This window comes from Myiozetetes cayanensis, unplaced genomic scaffold (genome assembly GCF_022539395.1).
Source record: "Myiozetetes cayanensis isolate MyiCay16 unplaced genomic scaffold, myiCay2020 scf21, whole genome shotgun sequence".
Lineage (NCBI taxonomy): Eukaryota > Metazoa > Chordata > Aves > Passeriformes > Tyrannidae > Myiozetetes > Myiozetetes cayanensis.
In genome coordinates, this window is record NW_026087423.1 from 13,328,347 (window position 1) to 13,352,458 (window position 24,112).

The 24,112-nt window shown below is 41.9% G+C and overlaps 1 protein-coding gene across 11 annotated transcripts in view; it reads left to right on the forward strand.

The window, feature by feature from the left end:
• Positions 1–745: 745 nt before the first annotated feature.
• Positions 746–24,112, forward strand: part of ARVCF (ARVCF delta catenin family member) — a 226,147-nt gene continuing 202,780 nt past the window's right edge. For 5 of the 11 annotated variants that reach the window (XM_050318002.1, XM_050318001.1, XM_050317995.1 and 2 more), the window contains exons 1-2: positions 1,046–1,250; positions 14,825–14,891. The gene's annotated coding sequence lies outside the window, so the exon portion shown is untranslated. Of the gene's footprint in view, positions 801–948; positions 966–1,045; positions 1,304–5,601; positions 5,653–14,824; positions 14,892–24,112 lie in introns of those variants that run through there. The other 6 variants (XM_050317996.1, XM_050318005.1, XM_050317992.1 and 3 more) reach the window with 5 other exon arrangements.

Genomic DNA, 24,112 nt, shown 5'->3' on the forward strand with positions numbered 1-24,112 from the left:
GAGGACACAAACCCTTCAAGGCGCGGCGCGGGCTCAGCGCTGCGGGCCGGCAAGGCAGGGCAGGGCGGGGAGGGGCGCGCACCCACCCCGGGAGGCGACACAACGCTCCCCGCCGCTCCCGCCGAGCGCGCAGCCACAGCGCCCCGAGGGCAGGGCCGAGCCCCGTGCCTTGCCTTGCGGTGCCGTGAGGGCAGGGTCGACCACCAGCCCCCCGTGCCGGGAGGGCAGGGCCGAGTCCCGGGCCCATCCCTGCTCTGCTCCCGCCGAGGGGCGGGCCCGCCCTGCTCACTGACGGACAGCCCCGCCCAGCTCACTGACGGACAGCCCCGCCGGCCAATGGCGGGGCGGCGGGGGCGGGGCCGCTCCAATGGGGCCGCGGTTGCCGGGCGCGAGCGCGGCCGAGCGGCCAATGGGGAATTGGCGGGGCCGGTTGGCGCGCGGGGCGGGCGGGGCTCCCCAGGTGTGAGCGCCGGGCGCTGAGAACGCCCCCTCAAAAACACCGGGGTGGGCTGGGAGCGCCTCCCCTCAGGGCTCTCCCCTCAGGGACCCGCCACGCTGCGCGCTCCTCTCCGCCTGTTTCCCCAGCGCTGCTTTGGGGAGGGCGCGCGTTTCTCGGCCGTGCCCTTGGACGTTTTTAAGGGGAGGGCTGCGCTGCTCCAGAGGTGGCGAGCGGCCAAGCCGCGCTGCGGGAGCGCGGACACCGGCGGGGCCCGATGGCAGCGAGCCCACGTGCTCTGTAGAGAAAGGGGAATCCCCCCGTGTGCTCCAAAACCGGAGCAAAAAAATCCCAGTAGCGAAAGGTAAACGCAAGAAAAGGGTTAATGATCGCTTCCACCTCCCCCTCCCTCACCGCCCCCCCCGCAGCCCCCGTTGGATAAAGATGGTCTTGCATACCCTTTGTAAATAGGAATGTGGAGGTGGGAGGGGAAAACGAGCCCGGCTGCGACTACTCGGCCGTGTCGGTGGTGAGCGGGCGGGAGGAGCTGGTGCAGCCCGGGCGCTCTCCCGGGGACGGGCGGGAGCGGCCCCCGCGCTGGCAGCGGCGGCGGGAGCGGAGCCCGGGGCTGGCGTGCGGTCCGGCGGCTGCCGCTGCGGAACTGGAGAGCTCGCCTTTTCGACGCTTTGTATTTTTTTTAATTTTAATTTTTTTTTTTTTTTTGGTACACCGCCTCCTTGAATCCAGCAGCAGAAGCAGCAGCGAGGAAAATAAGCGGAGGGGCAGAGAGAGATAAGAGAAGACGGAGGAGATGGTGAGCGGATGGCTGGGTTGGGAAGAATGAATGACCCTGCCGGGCTGTTTTCGGTGAGAGGTTCTTGCAGGGTGTAGCGGGTTTTGGGGTGATTTTGCATCACGGTTGCGGGCTTAGACTTCTTTGTTTGCTCTGAAGGTTGGTGGTTCAGGTTTAGCAGCGTCCATCAGTTTATTGTGAGATACGCAACGAGGAGCTGATGTGTGCGGACGCCTCAATTACATACGCAAGCCACACACACAGAGGCAGCCCCTAAACAAACCAACATTGTAATAATCCTGCAATAGGATGGGCAGCTCTTGTCCTGGAGGGAAGTCGTTGCTCAGGTTATTTGTGGCGTGCATAGGAGATGACTCTCTTTGTAGCAATGACCAGATAAAATTAACCTTTTTTCTCAAGGGTGAAATGCGTTACAGACTTAAAAGCCAAACTTGGGGTTATTTTTTACTTTTCGCTTTCCCTGCAGTATTGAGGTTCACGATTAAAATCTGACGTTTGTGGAAGTTGATCAACTCTTTGAAATACTCGCTCCTAGCAAGTGAATAGTAAAGATTGTCTTTTCCCCATTCTCTCTTTTTTTCATGTAGGCACTTGTTTGTGTGTGTGGAAGGGGGAATTCTTGTAACATGCACTTAGCTTGTTACGATGTGCTGTTGTGCCCTAGGTAGGTCACAGTACAAAATTTGATACATAGCTCGTTGAAAAAACCCACAAACCTAAGCAGATTTCTTTTATCAAGTGAAGACCTGTTATCGTATTAATAGCTTAAATCCTAGATACAAGTTTGGGGGGAAAAACCCAACCCTACTGATTTGTATTAATGGGAATATTTTATGGTAAGAAACCGTGACTGTAAATGACAGGATATTGACATTGGCTGATTGCATCTTCCTGTGGATGGAATACTGCAGTCTGTATTGAGTACACTATCCCTTTAAGGTTCCATAAATTTCAGCGTATTTTGTTTACAGAATTGTGCAGGACTGCATGGTGCAGTAGTAAAATCTGAAATTTTAGTGGGTTTAGAAATGTTGCAAAACAGGAAAATTGCAGCTTCATATTAGATCTGCTATGGAAAAAAAAGATTGTAATAAAGTAATACAGAGTATGCATGGTGACTGAAGTAGCTGCAAGGGCTGAAGAGTTTAGAGTTTATAGGAAAAATAAGTTGTGAACTATGCTGGGATCTTCATCATACAAAAGATTTGGATGCATGGCTGTGAAATCTATTTTAAGCAACATCTCTGTAAATGCTTGTCTGAGATATTTAAATTATATGCTTCATTAGGCAAATGGGTTTATCTTCCCATTGCTTGGCTAAAGGAATGTACTAGGAAGGCAAGGTTTGGAAGAACAATAGTTGGACTGTATAGTTTCACTGCATGGTTTATCCTCCTGTATTGTTCAGAGATGCACAGAATGTATTTTATTTGACATTGGTGATCTTTACAAAGTTGACTTTGTTTTTATGTCATTTATTTATATTTGTATATATTGTGTCGTTTATTTATAGTTGCTGTCATGATAAATAATTGAATTCCAACTAATGTGATCATAGCTTTGAGCTAATGTTTGGTTAAAATAGGTGAAAAATAGTGCCTTCTTTGACCTGCACTTATTAATTCAAAATCTGCAACGGATTTCAGTTTCAGCAGGTCTTTAATACTGGAAGAACCAATAAGAGCCACAAATAGAGGGACATTCCCATTATATTGAGTTTAAGATACTGCACTAGAAATGGCAACATTGCTGTCTTTTGCTTATACTCGGAATTTTTGTGTGAACTGCAGTTTAGAGAAGATATCTTGTCCTGAAGATCATATGTATGCATATTGCAGTTATATAAAACTAAGCTTCTGTGTTTGATTTTATGTAATGCAACACGTTATTTCTGCAGTGCTTTTGGTGGATCTTGGGTAGTGTCAGAATTGATAGACTGCAAGGAAAACCTGTTAGAATTCTTGTGCTACCAGCTTTATGGTTTGTTGCTCTTAATATTTTATTGGGTGAGTATAAATCATGGACACAAACACTGTAAACAAACGCTGTAGCAGCTGAGTGTGAGATTACATTTAGTTTATGTCTTTCCAGTTTAACCGGAGTATGGCAGTGTCTTGTGAGGGTATCCTGTAGCCATCACAGTAATCTTCAAAAGAGAAAGTTTAGGTCAAATTCTTTACTTTCTTGCCTGCTTCTACAGAGTGAGGGGGAAAGGGCCAACTCTAGAGTTACACCAGTGTGAATAGGGAAGGAATTTCAGATGTGTTGCATGAGGCTGCCTTACTCAGACTTAATGTGTGTCACCTGGAAATTAGCAATGAGATTTCTGTTGAGATCAAGATCCTCATTTTTAAAGAACAAGTATGCTTTCCATAATGCAAGACATTCACAGTATACATGTACTTTGACAAGCATATGTTCTTCAGGAAAGGGCGTTAGCAATATCATCAGTGTTTAAGCATTAAAATTAGAACAGGGAGGTCTTGAAGTAGTCTCTTAAATTCCAGGTGGGATGTGGTCCACCTGTGTGCTGGAGCAAGGTGGTTACCCACCTGAGCATCTGGAAAAATAGCAGCCAGCTTACGTAATGAAGTGGGGTTTATTTTATTCAGGCAGCTTGTGCAAAACAAACCCAAACAAACAAAACTGCTGTGCAGGTGTTTTGTTCCTTGTTTCTCCATTTTGCAGGCAATCCAAAACAATCTGTAAGGCTGCATGTGGTGCTGTCTGAGGTTCTAGAGCTCTGCATCTTCTTCACTGGCTTGGGTCACATTTGTTTTGCATAGTATGTAAGATGATTAATTCCAGAGAAACCAGTTGTTTTGTGGCTTGTTCTCTACATCATTCTGAGAACAGACAGCTCAATTCAGTCATGTCCAAGCTTTTGGAAGCCTGACAATCAACCGTCTGGCAGTCACATTTTCAAGAAGTAGCATTTGGTGTGTGGTCTGTAAATGGCTAATCATTTAATAGTAATTGGACAGCATCTATGACTCATCATTAATTTATGCACACGGATCAAACAAAATAATATTTTAGAGTCCTGATGAGACTCATTGATTGCCACTGTGCTTCAGGGTAGTCTGGGATTTTGACCCTTCAAAATAAATGCCTTTCTTGGAATATCAGGTAATTTACCCAATAGGTGTAAATATGGTGGCATTTTTAAGTGTTTTAATCTCTTTTAGTGAGTACCTCAGTTCAGTTAATGAAGCTCATATCTAGTCACTCCTCCTTCCTATGAAGAACGTGTATCTTCTTACAGTGGTTGTCATTACTGTTACCACTGTTGGAACAAATGCTGTTTCCTGAAAATAGTGAATCTTAGCTAAGTAAGACACTATTATACCCCTGAAGTGGCTGGTCTTCTTGATGTGGTTTTGGTGGTTTCTTTAAGTGATTATTTTATCCAGTTCTGTAAAAGTTGATATTGTGTTTATGTCCTTATCTTTTGCTTTGTAGTTGTATGTTTTTTATCCAATCTAGATAAAACTGGTGGAAATGGTACTGGTTCCAAACAAGTAAGAGCCAGCTAAAGTTGGTTCCAAGAAGCTGGGCTCAGTGAAGTCAAGGGATCTGCCTAACCATGTCTTTCAAAATCAGGCCCTCTGGGGAGTTAGCCTAGAAAAAAACTGCTCAGTGGGTACTTGTGTAGACACCTAAGTCTGTGTTTTCTCCATTGCACAGGTTTTGCACAAGATGTACAATGTTTGTTAGCAATAGCACATTGAGGAAAACCTATGAACCTGAGTATATGCAGTTCTATCTCCAAAAACCTCTTTGTGAAGGGTATCTTTGTCTGATTCTGCAAGTCGTAATGCTCTGTAATCAGCTGGTATTAATTACCACGAGACGAGTGATTTTTGACTGTAGAGTATATTTAGAAAGAGCAGAATTGTGGTATTGAGATCACAGATTCCAGGCTGAGTGGCCCAGGACAGTCATTCTCACCCAGCGTTGTGCAGTGGTGACACTGCTGGTCCTGAGGTGCATTAAGAACACGTGGCAGGGTGTGCTGCCCTGCCCTGCTCTCCAGTTGACACTGAGCTCCATGCAGTGTGGTGCATCTCTTCACATAGGACAGCTTTCTTAGACAGTTGGGGAATTTTGTTCCATAAGGTCCTTGACTGGGTTGTCAGAATCTTCAGTGCATGCTTCAGCTGGTGTTATTTATAGCTATGTTTGTTTCTGTATCTCAGAGCTCATGCATTTTGGTTCAGAACCTGCAGCATCCGTGAGATGCTGTGGGGTTGTACACCAGGGCTCCACTAATCTGTTAGCTCCTGATTTGTAGGTCAGGGAGAAATGGAGATTTTGCTGTCTAAGCAGTATCATCTCTTTGCTGCTTCAGTGCTTCCATGACATTCTCAAGCTGGCTGAAGGTTGAGAGGACAATGGCAAGGTATCTTTCACAATTTCATCTTTAGCCCTTATGTTGTTTGCCTGGTTATGGCTGTTGTAAGCCATTGAAAGCTTCAGGTGTAGTGCCTTACCAACAGGCCTCTGTCCTCCAGAACACTTACTGTTTAGGTCCTTATGGTTTATTTAAGGGTTGTGAAGCATTTGTCTTCTGGAATGCATCACTGAAGAGCTACAGCTTAAACATTGCAAGCAAGCGAGGGGGAAGAAGGGAGTAGATAATTTTGGGGTGAGTCCTGACATTGTGTAGCTATGGTAAGTGAAAAATACTCATTATTTTCCTTGTTTCTTTGAGAATTTAGTAATTTGGGATTTTAGAATTAGGCACCAGTGCTTTCTTTCTTTGCACAGTTATAATTGAAAGTGGGCTTCTCAGGGGATTGACATCAAGATGTGCATTCTTAGTTGGAAATCGTTCTGCTTATCTAATGGAATAATTCCTGTAAGAAGTCTTAGAGGTGCAGTGGTATTGACTGACTTTGAGGTGCGAGCTGTAGCTTAATTTGGAGTGTTGGCCAGCAAAAAATAGCTTTCCAGGATCTGGGCTTTGTGTCTCACATGTGCTCTTCTCTAAGTTTGGTTATTTTCCCCTGATCATGGGGGTTTTTTGTAGAGAAAAATGGCACCTTAAGTTGTTGCTGGAAGAGTCTTTTCTTGATTGCAATGAATGTAGATCAACTTAGTTAGTGAAAGTAGAGTTACTGTTTCCAGTAATTTAATTGCATGTTCTTCATCTGCTCTGGTGGTACAAGTTCTACCCATCAGTTGGAATTCCTCCATAGAACCTTCTCATTACAGTAAGCAGCTCTCTATTTAATTTGAGTTATGTAGTGATAAAATTTTAAGTAACTGCTATTCAGAACAGTGACAGAAATGATGGCACAGACTTTTACTGGATTCTGCTGTGGCTAAGGAACTGCAATGCAATGTTTGACTAATCAGCAGTGTCCATGGCTACTGCATTCACAGCTTGATGAGAGCTGAATGGATAGTGTGATACTGGATAGGCTTTTCTTTGCAGGTTTTAGATGGAAAAATAATAATCTTTTTAACAGTGTGCAGAGTTGCAGAGGTTCCCCAGGGGAAAGCCAATTGCAGAATTGCTTAAAATATGGTTTATAAAGTGTGGTCTGTCTTGGGGAGGGAGAATGAGATGTGACACTGAACTTGTTGATACTCCACAAACATTGGTTAGTATTCTGCTGTTGTGTATTACTGTTGTATGTTGCTGTCAAGTTTTGCTTTATAAATGAACTCCATTTAAAAAATGAAAGAATCTAGCATTCCTTCTACGATCCTTAATCTGATGCGAGGAAGCTTCAGCCCTGTTTGTCAGTAAAATGTCAATGACCATTCATACAACAGTGCCTGTATCCTAAGAGTGGCCCCAAGGTATTGCAAACAGTTTCATTGTATGCAGTAGCCATAAATTGAAGAGTTTTCCAGAACGTTTAAGAACACATGCTCTTCTGCCTGCATAAATATCACATGTGCCTTTATTTTACCAGTGTAACGTCGGGTGAAGTTTCAGACATGAATCCTGACTTAAACTGGCAGTGTTCTGCTGCTCTGCACCACAGGCAGGGTCATGCTGTGCTGGTAGAACTTCTCATATTCTTAGACTGGTTCTTTTTTAATTCAGTGTGACAATACAAGCAGTGAGTTATTGATGGCAGCTAAAGTGAGATCATTATGGCTGTAATCAATAACACACCTGCACAGAATAACAACTACTACCGGGGACATATTTTGTATTGATTCAGAAATTTATGCTGTCTGCACTATACCCAGTCTGCTACTTCCATAATTTATGTAATAAAATCTCTGCTTTAGAGAAGCTGTTACTAAGTTAAATACCAAGAAATGATGACATATCAAGATGTAAATTACATATTGAAGATTTTACTACAAGCCGAAATAGCACTTGCTAAATTCCTGTGGGTTCTGATTCAGGACCAAGGCACTTCCTTACTGCAGGCTGGGAGATAATGGAAGTCAAACACGGTGCTCCCTCTCCTGAGGCAGTATTTTGGAGGTGGAGGGGAAGATGCTGGTTTTAGTGTGGTGTGATGATGGCACTGTATAATCCACAGGTTCCAGACTTTCATAGGTTGCCACAGTTTTTTACTGATGTTTCATTGTGGTGAGTTCTTGTAGATGATAAACAGTCTTCAGCTTTTACAGACTACTTACTGTGCTGGTGGTGGGGTCTTGAATCCCACCCCGTGCTCAGCTGTCTGTTCAAGGAAATAACCACCTCATTTCAGTTAGGGTGCCACAAACCACTCTCCACTGTTCTGAAACAGAGAAGCAGTGTGATAATTCTGAATTACAAGAGCTTTAAGGTACTGAAGGCCTAATATTAAACAGAAGTGAGGTTTGTTATATTCTCTTTCCTCTCCAGGAAGAGCTAATGTAACTTATGTAGTTATATACAGCCCAATAACAAAGTTCTTGTTAGCAGTGCTTTTTAAATTGAAAATGAACATAAATTCAAAATATTATTGATTGTGTGAAGGTTGATCTCTTCACAATGCAAAGGCAAGCATTTGCATTTAAATGATCAGGAGATTACATATAAATTATATTTGTATACATTTGGATTTGAAAGAGTTGAGGTGATCCAGTAAACACAAGAGTTCTGTGGCCTTTCTCACCCTGCCTGTGAAAACTGCACACAGCTTTGAAGGCATTTAGTACATTCCCAAACCTGAGTTTCAAAATACAGAGTTTTCATTTATACTGCTGTAAACTCTGTGATTAAGCCCAGTCTGCAGTTGAAATTGTGTAATTCAGAGAATATTGAACATCCCCGCTTGCCTCGGGCTGTCTGGTGGACTATATTGCCCACAATTAAACAGATGAATGCACAAATAAGGATAGGCATCCTTCCAAACACTTCTAGCTATATTTAGCAAATTCTTCTCATTTCCCTCTCTGTAGGAGGGTAGTGATGCTGGTAACCTTAGCACTGGCCAGCAGAACTGTCTTCAACCCTGTCCTACAAGATGTTTTACTTTCCCGTATTATCTTGACCTTGTATTCTCTCCTTTTCTCTTGGATTAACTCTCTGTGTCCTGAATGAGAAATTTTGCTTTGCACTGTCCATCTGAATACAGAAAAGAAGTAGAAGCTCATTCTCTGTGCCACAGAGGAACAGGAAGAACTTGAAAGTTTCACGAGTTAAGTGTTCTAAAATTTGTGAAAGATATATCCAAGGCAGGGGAGCAATACAAAGAAATCTCCTTTTTATGGGAACCAAAGGTACCGATTCTGTAATCTGTTACCTCATTTTATGTATCAGCATTTCAATAACTACAGTGACTCTTGTTAATAATTCAGCAGACTCTCTATGTAGTATTACCTTTAGAAAACACCCAGTTGGGCCGAGGGAACTGCTAGAATTGGCAATTGGCATTTTAACCATAAGTAAGACTGTGTATTGGCTTTTTCTTTGTTTTATTTTCTGTGCTACAGGCTCACTACCTGTGCACTAATGGGTAAAGACTGCTGCATTTTGAAGGTGCAGTGTTTAGCCAAACAAATTGGCTCCAGATCCTGGTGGTGAAAGAGCTAAAAGGTGCCAAATGCAGATGTGTGTGTCGCAGTGATGCAGTTGGGAAGAGGAGGCTGCAAGCCAGAGATTGAGTGTGTGTGACCACAAAGCATCTGAGAGGACCCTTACAGCCCTTGATTATTAGCCCTTTATTAATTAAAGTAATCTGGGGAGGAGTTTGTCATGATGCCACAAAAGGAGGGAAAAGTCTAATAAGAGTTACAGGATAAACAGAACTATTTCATGGGTAAAGAGGTTAAAGTCTAGGGGAATGCTGCTGGTCTCACACAGGAGCAAGTTTTTAATTTGTAAATAATTTTTACTTTGAAGAATTAAACCAACATATTTCAGAATAATAAAGGCTTCAAAAAGAGTGTGCAGGTATTTCTGTTAAAGAACAGAGCTGTTTCAGAATTAGACAAAACCGTGGGGCTGTAACGTGTAGGAAGAGTATTGTACTGATCTTCAGAGAGTTTCTGATTTTGGTTGAATTTGTAAGGATAAGGGATATAGGGATTTTGGAAACTTTAGTGTCTACATAGTAGCTCAATTAAGAAAACCAGAATTTTACATGGTGTGTGATTTAAATGAGCTTTCTTCTGTCTGTAATCTATTAAGTATCTGCATGCACCCATGAGACTGCTATACAGAGGATATAATTATTTTGTTTACCACTTTGAGATTGATGTGAAGGGAATCAATACCAGTCACTTTGCTTTTCATTACTGAAGGCATCTGAAATGTTGACCAACCTTATCTTACTTGTGTCAAAGGGATCACAAAGCCCTTATAGACACACCATTTGACCTTCTAGGACATTCTTCAAAGAACTGGCAGGCTTAGCATGTCACTTTTTTCCTCACTTGAAGAAATTAAATCTAATTAGGAGGATCCTACTAATACAATATAGATACAGATTACAGGTGCACACAGTGTGTGGAGAGTCCAGAATGAAAATAGCTGTAATGAAGAAGCCTGGGGGAGGGGGAAGACCCTGAAATAGGCTGACTTAATTATCAGACTTGTACTCTAAAATAAGTGACTTCAGTAGCTGCGCTGGTGCAAAACAGCAAGTTGGAAAATTCTGCTGGGGAGAAGAAATCTCTCAAGGCATCTTCTTCTGCAGAATGTAAAACCAGAATTACGTACAAAAATAACAGTTGCACAGTTTTAGTTCCAGAGATTAATGCCTGATATTTGTTTCCCCTCTTCTTGACCCAGGTGTGGTTTGAGTCGATACACCTGAATTATTCACGTGTTTTAGGAGGGGAAGCATGACCAGAACTGACTTTTCCTTGGGAAACCTCTGACATTTCACTGGCCCTTAACGTTGTCCTGCTTACAGCAAATGCCACTTGAGACTTCTGTAAGGGAGAACAAAAAATGTGCTTGTGCATTCTTGTCATCTCCTGTGAAATCAAGTGACTGATTTCTGATGGAAATCTCAAAAGCACTGAGTTTATGCAGGTTCCTGCCGGGTCCACCTCAGAATAACTGGGGTTTGCACATAATGTTTGAGGCAAGGAGTGTTAATAGTGGCTTTTCTGAGAAACTAATTATTTAAGATATCCTTGACACTGTGCCATTGAAAGCAACTTATCGAGTAGGTACAGTAACAAGACAAACCCCAGCTGATTTCAAGTGCAATATCCAGGAGTAAAAAAATGTATTCTTGTTTTTTGTGTCCTTGTGTGACTGGGGAATTTCGAGCAGTCGCTGGAAGATGAAGGAATCCAAGTGTCTGCATTATTGGCCCCGGAGGCCATCCTGTGTGATTACTAATGCATGCAGGCACGGTCAATAAATTTCACGCTCATACATCTCACTGGCATTTTCCGAGCGTGGTGATTTGAGCGGCTTGCACTGATCAGGAATAGACAACAGGCAGCACAGCCTCGTGTGCTGGTGGGTCCAAAGTGGAGAAGTCTTCTGTCAAAACCTGAGAAAACACTTACCCTGAGTGTGAACTGGAGCAAGTTGGCTGGAGGTTGTGGAGGGTTCCATTGCTGCAGAGTTTCAAAGCCTGACTGGAAAAAAAGATCCTGAGCAGCTTGTTCAGATTGACTGTGCTTTGAGCAGGGGACTTGTGCCAGATTATCTCCAGTGGTGCTTCCAGTCTCAGCCATTCAGCTGCATTTATGAGACTTCAGTTTTTGGTTTTTAACCAACTTTTGTTCATTTAAATGAACATTTAAGGTCAAACTTCTGCCTTTAGTGAAATAAAGAATTTTAAGTGGTTTGTTTAAATTTAAGCACATTCACTGTCCCTTGTATAAAGTGGCTTCAAAGCATATTGAATTATTTTGACTATCATCTGCTAATGAGCTTTGCCAGTAGATACATGTTTCTTCCATTATCTGTTTCTGTTTTGTACTTTGTGAGTAATATTTGCAATTATTTTCTGCAGTACCATGTTGGTAACAGCAGCAGGAAGCCATGGTTAGCTCAGCTGGAACATTTTGGCCTCTAGAGTTCTTGCATTCAAAGAAATAACTGCCTGCTTATCTTTGTGGCATTCTGATTCTCTTCTTCCTCTCATCTCCTCTTTTGTTCAGTATTTCTTTATTGGTTAGAGTTAAGACAGATGGTAGGAATAGTAAATCCAAGTTGATGATAACAAATACTGTCTGACACTGGCATGTCTGTAACTAGGAAGATGAAAACAATGGGCAGTAAATATTTTGGAAAAGCTGAAAGAAGTTGTTATAATAATTCATAATTGTCTTGCTTGTTGGAGTGGCTAAACAAAGCGAAAATTATTTCCTTCTATTTGTGCACATTTTTGGAGAGCCTCAGAATTGCTGTGGTGGGGCATGGAGCTGGATTTCTGCTGCCATATTTAACGTTCCCCATGACTTCCACTCTCTTCCTGTGGTGAGTGTGTCCTGGGCAGGGTGGTGGGGCTGGCAGAGCTGTGCTCCCTCTGCTCCTCTCCACCTGCTCTGCATCAAAGCACCTGGAGGACAGATTTGTGATGTTAAAGCAAAGGTGCTTAGCCTTTGTTTCAGATCCTGTCTCTGTGGGAGCAGGTTACCTAATGAGCATGTTTTACTCATCTCACGGGGGCAAAGCCTGAGCTGTTAAATCTGTGGCAGCAAAACGAAACAATTTTTGAACCAAGTCATCGTTTTCAGCATCAATAGAAGGTCATGCCCTTGTCAGCTGGCATTGGTTCAGCATAAGGTTCCAGTCAGAATTGGCTGCAGGATGCTGAGAGCTGCTCTTTAAGGGACCTTCACCCTTTGCTATGTTTGGAGCTGTGAATATTTGGTCTGCTGAATATTCATGAGGGACTTACTGCTCCAGTCCTCCTGCAGTCCCTCAGAGTGCAGACCCCTTAGTCCTTGGGAGCTGCTCTGGCACAGAGACCTTTGTTAAAGCTCGTGCCACAGAATTCTTCCATCACTTCTTCTCTGCTTACTGTTGCATGTTAAGCCATGAACTTATTTGTTAAAAGTTCCAAATTCAACCCCGCTTGTACAGCTTCTGCAGTTCCAGGGCTGGCTTGGATCCCGAGGAACTCAGACCTCTGGGGACCTGGAGTTTGGCAGACTAAGCTTTTTGAGCAAGGTTATAAGTGAAGGCTGCAGAGCTTGTTCTCTTGACTTTGTGCTTGACTTACCTAACGTTTTACTCATCTGTACTGTACAAACATATCCAAAATCACATTACACCCCCCGTGATTTAAAGAATATGGCATTGCAAAAAGTCAGGGATGTGTTTCAATTCCAGGTGATTGCTCTCATCAAGACTTGCACTGCTCTGATCTTTTCCCAGTGCATCTATGGTTGCACACTGGAATCTCTTCCCACGAGCATCTTCAGATGCTGAAAAGAGATTAATTTTTAATCAAGTGAAATTACCAGAATACCAAACAGACGTTTTGAGCAATGTTTCTCATAAAAGAGAAGGTTAATAACATTCGTAAATTTAAGTTCTAGATAATGTCTTCCTGCACTCTTCTGAGGTCTTACAGGCATGTATAGGTAGCAGAGTATCCAGATCGGTAGCTCAGGTTATTTACATTGAAAACATAAATTAAATCAGCTTGCTGCCAACTTATGTTTTTATGTCATCATTAAGATACTCACTGATTATTTACTTATTTAAAATAGACCATAATTTTCCATGTTTTTTAAAGGGTAGAGGCTTTTAAAATGGCTCATATGGAATTGCCATATTTAATTAAAAATAATTTTAGAAGGGCTGTATAGGATTTCTTGCGCCGTTTTAACACTTGATCAAGTTACTGGTGGCATTTTGTAATATGTAGTGTTACCCTGCTGGTGTCTGTTTAATATTATTTCTGATTGTTATAACTGTTTACATTTCTTTTTGGTTAGAGGAAATGGTGGGTTCATTTTATTCTTTGGAAAAGTTTTTAAAAGGGCAAGCAGTGACAAGGCTTTGCTTCTGACCTCTGGATTGAACTGCTCATCAGGCAAAGTCTGAATTGCTAGGAAAAATGAAACTTCTGAGGAAAATTCTTGCCTGAGGTTGGATTTGTACCGATTCAACACATTTCTTATGATTCTACCCTGTCCCTCAGTGCTGCTGCTGGATCAACATGACCCTTCTGATGAATTTTACTGTGTGACAAACTGGATTTCCGTGTACGTGCTCTACTTGCTTGTGTGTCTCATGTTTGTGATGAGGTTTCTCCTTTGTTCTGCAGTACTTAAAAGCATTTACTTATCAGAGTTGAAGATAAATAAAGCATCCTGTTTCCTAATTAGCGACGTTTTCGTCAAGTGTCATCCTAAAGTCCTTGGAATGACTGTATTCAGACACAGTGCTGCCTTACAACTTGTAAATCATGGGCTGAAGCATAAAAAGTACTGTGGCAGGTGGCTGCTCACAGGGAGTGTGTATGGTTTTTAGAGATATGGTTTTCATGAGGCAGCCAAATGTTGGATGGGTTACAGGATGGGGGGATTTTAAGGTGAGAGTGAAATGTACCCTCCTCTCTCCTGTCACCCCAGCCCTGCTGGCTCAGTGTTCTACTCCAAAGGTGTGACTTGCACTGTCCACATGGAATGGTGTGGATTTCTAGTGGGGAAAGGAAGGCAGGTAAAACAGTTGGAGATGTGTGGTTTTGGGATTTAAATAAAAAAGTTGATTAAAACTCGGCAAAATGTAGCCCAAGACAGTGTTTGTGTTCCCTGGGATTTAAAACTTTGTATTACTGTGAACTTGATGTGAAAAATGCTCCTGTTTCCTTATAACTTCCAAGTACAAATATATTTAAACAAAGAGAAAATAAGCAGAAACATCTTGGCTATTTTTGCATCTCGTTACTATACAGTTAAACCAGATGATTTTTGAATTTTCTGAGATTTCAGTAGAAACTCTTCCATATACTAGAGTGTTCAAACCAGATAGAAATTTCTACCATGAACTTTGATTTTTTTTTTTCTTGCGGGGGGAAGTAGGAACCCTAATGATGAGAGCCTTGACTGAGCTGTTTGAACAAGGGGTAGCAGTGCAGTTTGTCAAGTGCTGATGGAGTTGTCCCGTTCCTCAGGTCAACAAGCCATTATTAGTCACACTAATGACAACATTACTGTTCCGAGTTTGATCTGTCTCCTGTGTTTTCCAGGGATATCCATAACTGAGTTGTGCTTTATGACCAAGGGAAGGAGCCTAACAACTCGCCTGAAAGGGTGGTAAGAGTTACCAGAATTTCTTCCATGTATTTGTATTTCTTTCGTTATTGCACCTGATCGTGTCTATGAAATCTAGAAAGCAAAATTTGTTACTTTTTTAATCAGTCCTGCTATTTACTGTCTTAGTCTCACAGTTGTCATTCTTTAGCCAACAATGAGGTGATGAAAGACTAAATTCATTTTATAGTAATAGCCTGCAGTGCCTTTTTTCAAACAGGAGGACTGTTGAACTGAGGATGGCTAAAATGTGCAAGAGTTGGATGGAATTAGTCTGCTTGGAATAGCAAATCACCATATAAAAACTAATGTCTGTATAATCAAAATGTAGAATAATTGACTGCATATAATGTAACTAATGATAAAGCTTCCCAAACTTTATAAATGGGCCTTTTCAAACAGTTTTGTCCTGCTGCTGTCTGGCTTTTAGACAAGAGGAGAGCTGGCTTCCCACCTCCTGACTGCCTGTTCTCAGCCCCTCGCTTCTGTGTCCAGTCTGTGCTGACAGACATTTCACTGGGGCTTGTTCTCAGAGCTCTCTCTGCAGAAATCTGTGGCTTGTAAATGGAACCCAGTTATAAATCCCGTGATTATTTACCTACTTGTGTGGTGGGATGTGTGGCTTTCTGCAGTGGAACTTCCCTGTTTGAAGGGAAGGGCCCTTGTCAGAACAGTGCAGTCAGCATAATCAAAGGCCAAGCAATTTATTAATTTGTATGACTTCCACTCATTTCTCAGAACTAATCAGACAGAAGTTTTCTTACACAAGGAAAAGTCATTTACATTGGGATAAAGGGACATGATTAAAAAAAGGTGGTCTCTTAAATGACTAAAAACAGAAGACAGCTGTACTTGTTAAATGACTAAAATTGATTGAATAATTCAAACTTTTAAAAGCTTTCATTTCTTTTATTAGTTGCCTTTTAAATTTGGTTTAGGGAAAGTAGATTTTTAGGTGAAAGAACGGAGTACTGTTTACATAGTACAAGCAAAACTGAAAGTTATTGCTTCTGAATATCCTAAGCAATGCAGAAGAGGTGGGAGATTTCTTAGGGAATTTTTCTCTGTAACAGTCATCCTAGGGTGAAATTCATAGTATTTAAAGCAAAGGAAAATCATTGTAGGGGTGAAAGGGAATAAAATGACAGTGACTGGGACGTGTTATCTCTTGCCAGACAGCCTCACTACTCTTTCAAAATTAGGAAAAAAGGTAGCAGGAAATCAAAGGAGATGCTGTTCGGGGATATGTGAGCAACCTGTTGTTATTCTGCAGCTTATTTGTGAAGGAAGAGAACGTACAGCTTTGAACATGTTCCTGTTCCTTCTACTCTGAAGAAACACCAGTAATTGTGCTATCATTACCAAAGGGCTTTTTTTACAGAGGTCACATCTAAGCCCCATTCCTTATTTCAGAAGTGAGGTCTTCTCTGTCTCCTTTTAAAGGGTGTGTCACCCTTCATCAGGAGTGCCATGCATTTGCAGAATGGTGGTGCTTTCAATTTGCAGCTTGTCAGCCCTGAAGAATGCTGCTTGGTTCCTGTGAGTGCAGCTCAGTGGCTGACACTGCTCACTTACACAGCAATTTCAGGTTTATTTTGGTTGGTTATTGGTTTGGGGCTTTTAATGATGAGATAGAATTGCATTTTTGAGCAACGGGCGGCGTGGTGGAAAATCTGTCAAGCTGGGGCCGTTTGGAACTGCTGTGCCTCCCACTGAGAGCAGCAGCCTTTCTGTGGCTTTCAGGGGGAGTAACATTCTACTGCTGAATGGGAAGACTTCTCCTCCTCTTTCAAAACCACTTACAATGGTCTGCTATAGTTCAGGTTGTGTGGAGACCAAGTAACTATTGTACTTCTTGGCTGTGGAAAAAAGGTGTTTTCTGAGTAGGAGAAGGCAGTTGTGATTCATTTCTGTTGTGCCAGCGTATTGTGTGGTCTTTTTTAATACCTGCAGCTCTGAAAGGCATTGCACCACAAAAATTGGTTATCTGGAACTGTTTGATTGTATCATCCAGTGTGTTTCATCACACTGGCTGTAGGAGGAGGTCTGCAGAGACTTGTGTGTCTCCCCACGAGGCAAAGGAGAGTTGCAGGATGAATATTTATTGGAGTAGTGGGAGAGATGGCCTAAATTCTGCCAGTGCAGATACTACTGGTATGTAAACAGGGACTGGAGATTGGAGAGAGAGCATCAGGCCATCCCCTGAATACTTGGAGGCTTCAAAACTGGATTAGTTCTCAACTCTGAGCAAAAGCTTAATTAAATACTATTAGTGCAATTTTCATGGATGTCATTTAATGAAAAGGTTTTTTTTACAAAGGTGAACATTTAAAAAAGTGAGATCCTGTATTTGCTATGCAGTTGTCATATGATTTTGTGTTTTTTAAGCCCCCTTAGGAAGATGATGTTACAAGGGATTTGGGCATAAAAGCTTCTAGCCCAGGGTTGCCCAGAAATGATTTGAAAAGCATTCAAAATAACTGCCTTTTCAGAAATGCATACTGAACAGATATTTCTAGGGCTGTGGCTGTGTGATTTAAATGGTCAGTTTTGCACACAGTTTTGTGTGATTTAAATGTACAAAATGCAGTTGACTTGATTGGAAACTTACTGCAGGCTGCCAGATTTCAGACCTGAGCCATCCAGAAGGGGTGTTTTTTTAGCTGTTCTGAACATCTTTTTTTTTTGTTGTAATTAATTTTCTTTCCCTAATTCATTGCTTGTAGATTAATGGCTGCTTATTTTGGGTTTCTACCATATTTTCTGGCATGATCAAGAGCAATGAATTAATCTTAATTGATGGATTACTATAGCTTAGTCAAACTCCTACTTAATGTGCTTGATATTTCTTGTGAGTAAGCTAGTTTTTTTTAAAACCTTGTCTGTAGTCAAGTTTCTTAAATTAAGACTTGGGCATGTAAGATTCTTTGTCACATCCAGGAAGCACAAGATATGACCCAAATACTCAAATTACCAGAGGACAGCATTTTGGTTTATAAACATTAGCAGCACAAACAAGTCTGAGCTAAGTAATTTTAGAAAGGAATTTCCCCTCCTGGTAGTGTGTATTACACATAGATGTTAATTAGGGATTTCTCATATGTAGCTCTTGGAAATCATTTTTATGCTGTTTATCTGAGGCCGGGTCTGTTTATCTGGAATGGGAAGGTTTACCATTGTCCCTGCATGACGTGGTTTACAAACTGATCTGACTTTGCGTTGTGTGCCTGAGAATTTACGTCTGCGTGATTATCTGCAGTTAATGATCATACAGGCCTTCCAGAACTGCTGATGAGTCCTAATTTTGGCTTTGTTACCCACACAATTGGACTGCCCTTGGTGGTGCTGAATGGATTTAAACAGGAATGTTGGATTCCTCTGTACAATGCGCAGGGATTTAATTTCTAGTGTTTCTGATGGGAATTTGGGATCCCTTGATTGCTGATTTAGGATGGTTACTTGTTTGAAACCCCGGGGGGGTTTGCCCTGGTGCTGCTTGTGTCCTGGCATGGCTTGTTGAGGACCTGCAGCCGAAGTCTGTGTGCTACACCACTGTGTGCTGCCCTGCTTTCTGCTCCACAGGGAACACTTCCTTCACCTGAAAGGCATTGCTCTTCCAAACTGGTATGTTTTTCTGGACCCCAAAGGCTGATAATCCGTGTTTGGGATGTGCACATGCTCATGTGTATCTGTCAGTGGAGTTGGACATCTTTGCACACATTAGTACTGAGAACAAACACATCACTTCTGATCTCAAGATCTAACTGCCAGTGCTTCTGTCCTGGTTAAACACACAATTGTAATTCCTCTGTCATATCTGTGCTGGCATATTCCCTGATGCCATACCGAATTTCCCCATGTGGATCAAATTGGGAGATTAAAAGTTTTTTGAATTTAATCTGTATTTTCATTGCAAGAGTCATGGTAGGCCTGCTTAGTATTCATTCAGTGTTCTTGAGACATCTCTGGCAATACTGGAGTAATATTGGCATGGTCTATTAAAACTACAGTGAATAAAACTTTAAGACCCAATCTCTTGATTTACATTTCTTACAGCAACATCTAATAGAATTGACAGGGCATAAATATTAGCCAGATTTTCTCCTTTTATTTAGATCCATTAAAGGCCTTTCCAAGCAGATAAAGGAAACTTAAATGATGAAAATGATTAAACAATAAATATAAAGCATTAGCTTGGAAATACCTTACAGTTCTTGCTCCTTAGTAAGCCTTCCCTCAGACCCATATCCTCTTCAATTAACACTACATTACAGAACAGGTACAGATGCAATTGAAATGCAATCAGTTTTAGCTGCTGCACCATCCCATGTTTTATGTGTTCAGGTGTTGAAAAGTGTACTTTATGAAAGAGGCAGTTTTATTTGGCTTTTGCTAATTTCTTGGTTTCTTGTAATTCCAGTATTATTCTTCCATTGTAAACGTCCATGCTTTATGATAAGCACTTAAAATCCATACATAATGAAGTTGAGAGCATTAGGCTCTAACAGAACAGTCACCTTTGCATTTTTAGATTTCAGGCTGAGTTTTCCCTCCATCTGGAGGGTCACGCATGAACAAGTGCAGAGCTGTGCTGTCCCACGGGAGCTCTGGCAGGGATTGTTTCCCTGGAGCAGGGCGTTCAGGAGCAGAAGGGGGACGTGCCCTGAGATGTTTCAGAGGCTAAAAGCATCCCTTGTTCCTCCTCTCCTTCCTGACTGGAATTCCAGTAATTGTTGTGGCTTTAGCATCGCCCACATCAGCGAGAAGGCAGACTTTGTTCCTTGCCACTGCTCCCTGTGGTTGCCAGCGTGGATCCTGGGCATTTTTGATTGGGGATAGGAGGGCATGTTTATCTCATTAAAATGATCATTAGCATATCCTTTTGTTGACGTGATCTTTGTCGTGTTCCTTCTTCTAATTAAATTGTAGCCTGTTGTATGGTAATTCTTCTGCTTTCCTGAAGTCTTTCTTCTCCTTAAGGTAGCTGGAGAGAGGGGAACTGGCAGCTGACAGAAGATTGACTTGGTAATGCTGTAATGGATCGCAGCACTTGTGTTTTCAGTGTTCCTCCTCTTGGCATTAGACACTTGGGAAAGGAGTTGCTGGTGGTTTTTTTTCAAGTTTTGCTATATCCATGTACAGGATGATGTTTGGGCACAAAGATGGAACACTTCATTGGGTGACAAGCAAAATTTTCAGCGTTCTTGGAGGAAGTTTGTGTTTGTTTGATGGTTGCACGTCACTTTCTGGGTATTTACAGATACAGGGGCAGCACTAAGGGTAGATGCTTTCCAGCATGTGTTAGTGCAATAGTATGTCTTTCAAGAAGTTGTTTTTTTATGGAGTTTATGAGTTTAGAAATATGTTTGAAAACAGCCTTGTCACATGTGTCATCAAGGTCAGAAGGGAGAGAAAGCAGAGATTTCAGCGTTCCAGCTCAGGTTTTGTGAAAGGGCTGTGGAAGGGTGGTGTTGTTTGTAGCTGGAGAACTTGTGTCTTCGTGACTCCTGAGCAGTCTGGCAGTGGAGATGCTGCAGTTTCTCCTCTCCGTGAAATTTTTAGCTCATGTTGCTGTTTTGGAATGTTGAACTTGCAGGGAATACACTTGATAAAGCCACTGGTGATTGACTGTGAACCCAAAGTGTTGAAAGCTCGGAGTGCACAGTGTGGGAAAATGCCCCAGTGAGGTTGGGAGTGTGGTGTGTGCACTTGCAGATTCTCTGGTTGTAGGTGCAGTGGAGAGCAGGGGGTAACTCTGCCTGTTCAGAGGCAGTGCAGGCTGTTGTGGCACGGCTGCAGTGCTTGGAAAGGGCCTCTTCCAGCTGTGGGGCTGACTGTGCCATGCTTTGCTACGTGTGGTGAACGCAGCTCGTTCCTTCCCCCTGCCTTGGAACACCTGGATACTCAGACCTGGAGCTGCACAGCCTTGTCAGGAGCAGACTTTGTGTACTAACCTTGGTGTACCAGTGACACTGTGGGATGAATGCTGCTTTGTGTTCTTTTTTTAACTTAAAAAAACTCCTCTGATTTGTTGGGTTTATTCCAGGCTGGAACCTCTGTAGAAGCATGCTACTGCTGTGTAAATCCTTTCTGCCAGCAGGTGGAAATGTGTATACAACTCATCCTTTGACTTATGTCTGTCTTTGGCTGCCTGATGTCTCTCTCTCAATCACTGAAGCTGAAGATTTGTGAAAATCCGATATAAAATTTGCAACACAATGGATCTTGCTGAGCCAAAACTTGCAAGATGTGTTCTAGGGATGTGTAACTGCTCTTGCACCTGTCAGGTGTTCCATCTCTGTGCTGTAGCATTGTTATGAACCTTCTTACATAGTCATGTATTAAATAAGAAGCAGCAGCTTTTTCAAATGAGCGGCAGCAATACCTTCCCTAGAAATAAAAATTGATAGGAAAGAGGATATTATTTTTAAAGTATTAGATGCTGATATTTTTGTGTCCAAAATACTTAACCAGCAGTAATGGACCTCAGCTGAATCAAAGGAAGATGATAATGGGAGGTTGATTTTTTCATCCCAGAGTGGGGAGTTTACAGCAGATAAGGAAGGTGAATTCTCAAATCTGAGAGCTTGCAAACAGACATACTGTGTTAGGCAGCTTACAGGCTGAGCACTGCCTGTGCTCAGTGGGATGCATCATTTCTCAGGGTTGGAAGGAAAGAGTTACAGGCAAACTTAGAGACTGTGGAAGAAGAGTCTTTGCTCACAGTGGAATTTGTCGGGCAGACAAGGATGTGCCATGGAGTTGTTTGCACTTGCTGCTGGCTGATGGACTGCCTTGCAGCCTGGTTTGAATATGAAAGCTCTTGCCTTCCTTTGTGCCTGTGTAACACCCCAGAGGAGAGGGCATTGCTGCATCACCCCGTGTTACACGTTTTGGGGTGTTACACTGAGAGCTGATCACATGCTGATTAACTGTGAGAGCAGGCAGTTCACAGCATAACACTGTTCTTTTATTTATTTATTTATCCATCTTCTTTCATGCTTGGTAAATATTACAGCTATTTCTTTTTCCTGAAAGAAACACAGAATTATTTCTCCATACGGTTCTGATGCAGAGATAAAGAGCTTCTTTCCCAGTATACCACAGTTACATAGGAAAAGGTTATCTGGCCTTTCTGAGAACTCATTTAAAAAGAAAGGAATAAGAATATTTTCTCCATTTCTTCTGAATAATAGCATGCAGAGATTACATTTTGCATCTTGGTCCAAAATCCAATCAGTTCTTTTTAGTTCTGCATGTAATGTAATTCCTTGGCATTTGGAGAAGACAGCACTGAAAAGCAGTGCATATGGGTTGGGGTTTTTTTTCTATAAGCAAGTTATTTTGATGTAATGAATAGAAGCCCATCCTCTGTCAGAAGGAGTTGATCAAATGTGAATTAAATAGCCAGACTGTATTAAAAGTCTGTGACTAAAATTGTAAATGTTAATATGATTCATCCAAAAATGTAGGTATGAAATACGGTTTAAAAATGATCTTGGTCCACTAAAGTCAGGTTAATTGGAAGAAGTGCAGTGCAGGAGAGAGTGGCATTTTGCTTTGTCGTGTGGTGACCACAGGGTATTGCAGAATAGTTTGAGTTTGTTAAAAGGCAAATTTTGCTGGAAGGGATAAATGCAGGATTGTGTTTTGTCGATTTATAATAGGAGTGGAATGTCATTAGCACTACTATTCATTTGTGTTGTGGGAGGAAGAGTAAAATAGATTCTCATTGACTTAAAATGTCACTGTCAATTCTAGCTGCTGGAATTCTCTGCAGTTTGTTGGCTGAATATATGAAAGAAAATAGGACTGTGGGTCAGCCCTGTTCTCTCTAATTAAGATCCTTGGGGTTTTGTGTGGGCTCATATGTTTGTGGGGTTTTTGTTGTTGTAGTTGTATAACATTGTGCTTTTGTCTTCTCTTCAGCACCCACGCTCTCTTTGCTTTCTGATGGTGCTCCACGCTCGTTTCTGTAATGCAGATTGTCCTCTCGACTGCAGAAGCATAATTTGTTGTGCCTGTGCTTCATACCTTCCTGTCCCTGATCTCCTGGAAAGCCCTTGACGTTTCTTTACTTGGTCTGTCCAACCTAATGTTTACACCATTGTCTTGTCCAACTGCTGACAGTCCTTTCTTCAGCGTTTCTCAAGCTTGTGTTTATTCTCTGCTTCAAAGAGCTGAACAGCAAATCTGTGTGTCCCTATTTTCACGTTCACTCATCTTCTGTTCCGTCTTTCCAGGCTTTGTTCCTTGTCACAAATTGCAGTTTACTCCGTACAGGGCAGCCTTTGAAATCAGTCTGTGCTGGCAGTGAGATACATGTGATTAGTTTTCACTTGGGCTTAAACAGAGGAATTACCATCTCTGCCAGTTTCAAACACACAGAATTGCAAGCTGGCTGCTGGATCCTAAACTTCTCTGGAATGATGCTTCTCTTTTTTTGTTTTGGTAGAAAATCTTAGTAGAGGTTACTGAAGAACACTGTCCTCCCTGCTCAGAGTGACAGATGATACTGGTATGGAATTTCCTGCTGGTGCTTATGAACAGCCTTGGGGTTATGGCTGTGGCTACCTCCTTGATTCAGAGAGAAGAGCTTCATGTCCTTGTAGGAGCAGTTGGTAATGGCAGTGTTTTAGACAGGGGAGGTTGTTTCTCTAATTCCAAAACAGCATATGTGTAGATACAAACAATTAAAAATACAAGTATTGTTAATCCCCTCCAACTGTTTTATAGTAGGTAAAGTCTAGCACTCCCTATTCTAAATAGGGCTTTAGTTGAACTGCTGCCTCTCAAAATATTTCCCCTTATCTCTGAAGTCATAATTATGGCATTCATTGTATTTGAATATAATTGCTGCACTTTGCATTCTGTTCGAGTCTTGGGACTTCAGTAAGGAATTAATTTCAGCTATTGCTCTCTTGCCTACTGAAATCTGCATTTTGGAGCCCACCTCCTTCAGTTTTTATCAGTTACAGTGCAATGTTTTTAATGATACTGTCTCATATATAGAGTATCACTCTTAAAATGGAAAGAGACATTTACAAAATAATGAGCAAACACCATATAGGTGGTTATGAGGCTTCTCTCCTCAGGTGCACAGAGATTTCTGGATACTGCAACAGCTGCACGTTAATCCTGTTGTAGGCAGATTCTCCAAAATTATTCCACCTCTTTAAGAAATTAAATGGAATTATCTAAAAATGAGAAGAAAACCATCTCTG